This window comes from Schistocerca serialis, chromosome 4 (genome assembly GCF_023864345.2).
Source record: "Schistocerca serialis cubense isolate TAMUIC-IGC-003099 chromosome 4, iqSchSeri2.2, whole genome shotgun sequence".
Classification (NCBI taxonomy): Eukaryota; Metazoa; Arthropoda; class Insecta; order Orthoptera; family Acrididae; genus Schistocerca; species Schistocerca serialis.
In genome coordinates, this window is record NC_064641.1 from 295,868,916 (window position 1) to 295,872,532 (window position 3,617).

The 3,617-nt window shown below is 47.3% G+C and overlaps 1 pseudogene; it reads right to left on the minus strand.

The window, feature by feature from the left end:
- Positions 1 to 3,194: 3,194 nt before the first annotated feature.
- LOC126476112 (5S ribosomal RNA) lies at positions 3,195 to 3,312 on the minus strand (annotated as a pseudogene).
- Positions 3,313 to 3,617: the final 305 nt, after the last annotated feature.

A 3,617-nucleotide genomic window follows, 5' to 3' on the forward strand; every position in this document is an offset into this window, starting at 1 on the left:
TCCATTTGAAAGTCCGCTGCGGAATGTCCAATGACAACAGGCTTGGTATGGGCTACTTACAGAGCGACAGACGAGCTGATGCGGCGTTACTTGTGAACAAAGGCAGGCCCGGGCAGCCAGTGGCAGTGCCAGCAGATATTGCGTGCCCGGGCGAGATGGCGCATCAGAGGCGCACGTGGCGAAGCGGCGCCTTTTATTAAATCTTGACGTTGGCAGGCTAGCGGCACATACACCATAACCCAGCGCCGTGGAGAGTGGGCGCTTTGGAGTGGCACGCCGTCAGCTTGCACCGCTACTGACGATAGTAAATATGCGACGTCCTCTCGCTCTTCTTTGCAGACAGGCAAACAGGGCTTTCGCCGTGTTCTCATTTCGGTCTCTGGTCAAAGCACTATTACTTCCGGATGGCAAAACTCTTCCTTGACCCGATCAAGATGGTGTGTCATGTACAAGGGCTATTTATTATTTACTTTTTTTATGTCCGATCACTCACGAAATTAAAACCACAGTGGAAATCTTTTCGTAGATGTTCTGCTCAGTTTGTGCAGTATGTCCGTCGATCCCTTCACGTCACACTTCCTCAGTTCTGTGTGCACAATGAGCACGCAAAGGTGCCTAGAAGAATAGTCTCCCGCCAAGAGAGAAGTGGGTGCAATCATTCGATTTCTTCACGCAGAGGGATTCTGACTCATTTCCATGCAGCCTACATAAAGTAATTGTCAGACGTGGCGGCAAAGTGCGGTAATTGTGCAGGAACTTTGAAGCACGACGATAGACGTTCACGATGTAGGCCGTCAGGGGAGGATGTGAGAATCTACAGATGATCTTCTTTGGTGGGTGGATCTGGCGGTTGGAGGATATCGTCTACCAAGGGCAATTCAGAACAACCGAAGGGGAAAGTTCTCATCGGGCACTGTCCTTCTTCATGACAAATCTCGGTCGCACAATGGAGCTGAAGCAAAGGCGCTCCTGCAGCTTTTTCGATGCAGTCTGGACGTGGCTCCCTCTTATTTTCAGCTCTTTGCTGAGATGCTATGAGGACAGCATTTTTGCACTGACAACAAGCCGCAGACCAGGGGGAAAGCACAGCTGGCTGCCTCCAATGACGAAGGTATTGGAAAGTCGATACAACACTGCGCCAGCCATGGCTGTGTAGAGAAGCAACTGGAACGTGTAGCTAAATGATGAAAATAGAACATTTTTGATTTTTATCTGTGGTTTTCATTGCCTGAGTATCGCATGTTGGAAAACTGCAAGGCGCCTTGCGATGTTTTCGGGGTTTATTGTGCGCCGTTCACTTTTCCTCCCCTTCCTCGTGAAATAGCGTATGGTGCGAGAGGAGTTGCCATGTTAGATACAATCTCTCTAATTTTCAGTTTGGTGTCTTTATGCGAGATATATGCAGAAGGAACCAATATATTAGTTGATTATTGTTCAAACGTACGCTCTCGGAATTTTAACAGCAAAACACACCGTGCTAAATCAGGTTGGTTGATTTGGGGATGAGGACCAAACAGAGGTTATAGGTCCCATCGGATTAGGGAAGGATGGGGAAGGAAGTCGGCTGTGTCCTTTCAAAGGAGCCATCCCGACATTTGCCTGAAGCGATTTAGGGAAATCACGGAAATCTAAATCAGGACGGCCGGACGAGGGTTTGAACCGTCGTCCTCCCGAATACGACTCCAGTGTGCTAACCTCACTGCGCCACCTCGCTCGATACACCGTCATAAATAACACCTCTTCGATACATCTCATTTACTGTATCGTCTGAGAAACATATTTTTAATTAGATTACTCTGGATCATCTTTGGTCAGCAGTCCGTCTTGTCTACTCAGAGCCACATATATGAAGATGAACCAGAGTGTTCAAAACATATAATCTAATTAAAAATGGGCAGCTTCAACGGAACAATAAACGGGAGTTATCAGAAATATCTAAACAGTTGCTGAATCTCTCTAGACGATTATCTCGACTATGGCGAAGAACGCTTTCCCGCAGCGCGTGACGCTAGAGCTCGATGAACATCTCTGTTTACTTGCGCACACAACAAATCTTTGACGAAAGACCCTGCTGTTCTTTGTATTTGTATTTTCTCTATGACTCCCATTTTGTAAGGGCACCAGACTGACTAGCTATACTCATGAGACGAACGACAGTTTTGTAAGCTATTCCGTTCATCTTTTTGAAGATTCTTCCAATCAATCTCAGTGTGCCATCCGCCTGGTCGTTGTACTTTAAATCGCACCACTTACGTACTCTAGGTATTTAATGGATTTGACTGCTTCTAATGATTGTTTAGCAATTTTACAACTATACAGCAACAAGTCTTTCCATGTTATATGCAATACGCTACATTTTACATGTTGAGGGTCAACTGTCAGTCTATTCTGCTGTTTAGAAGCATCCGCTTCATTCCTTCGAATGTTACAGAGCAGCCACTTCTGACTGAAAGAAACTGTGTTGTGGGTTACCCAGCACCAAGGTGGGTATGGAATCATGAATGTTCACTCAACATAAACATTCTTTATTACCTGATAAGAATTCAGAGTCGCACAGCTGTGCCATTGAATAAAGTTCTCTTTGGCCATTTTCAAGTGGAATATTATATACTCAAGCTGTGGTGGGTCCTGTCGCGTGCGGCACAGCACGTGACACTACAGGTTTTACCAGTCCCAGCGACCGTCTCCGGTAGGAAGCGAGTTGCTGTATCAGAGCAGTTTAATAATTCCTATCTGCGTGCTCAAACACGTGCAAGCTCTAGGTAAAACACGACGATCTTAAGACCTTGGACGGATGCCTTTTCATTGACATTCTGATTTTCTGATTTCCTGTGTGCCCTAGACAGAGCCGTGAGTTTGCTCTTCATTTCGGGCAAGACAACTAGTGTGACGTCACAAGTTCTTTGTGGCATCCATATTTCTGGCTGGCCCCGACCTGCGGGCTACGATGTCTCTAGTGCTCATGGCATCACCTTATATGGGCATATGTTGACACTTCGTCATCAGGCCACAAGTGGCCCATCGGGACCATCCGACCGCCGTGTTATCCTCAGATGAGGATGCGGATAGGAGGTGCGTGTGGTCAGCACACCGCTCTTCCAGTCGTTAACGAGGGTTTTCTTTGACCGGAGCCGCTACTATTTGTTCGAGTAGCTCCTCAATTGGCATCACGAGGCTGAGTGCACCCCGAAAAATGGTAACAGTACATGGCGGCCCGGATGGTCACCCACCCAAGTGCCGGCCACGCCCGACAGCGCTTAACTTCGGTGATCTGACGGGAACTGGTGTATCCACTGCGGCAAGGCCGTTGCCCCCACCGTGTTCGACGCACGCTCTTAAACCTCGCGACTACTGGATCCAACGCCGTGCTTAGCTGACGGCCGCCGTCTCTATTAAGAGCGGTGCCAGTGATTTTCTTTACAACGTGCTCTTCATTAAACGGTCTCAGAAGCCTTTAGGCGAACCACGTCAGAGGTTTTGTCATTATTTGACCTGGTGAACGTTTTCTGAAATACGCTCAGCTGAGGAGGGTTTCTCAAGGTAGCGTAGGCAATAAAATCCTTCATATTCATTCCCAACGTTAAGTGAAATAGCTGAAATAGTGTTTATTTAGTTTT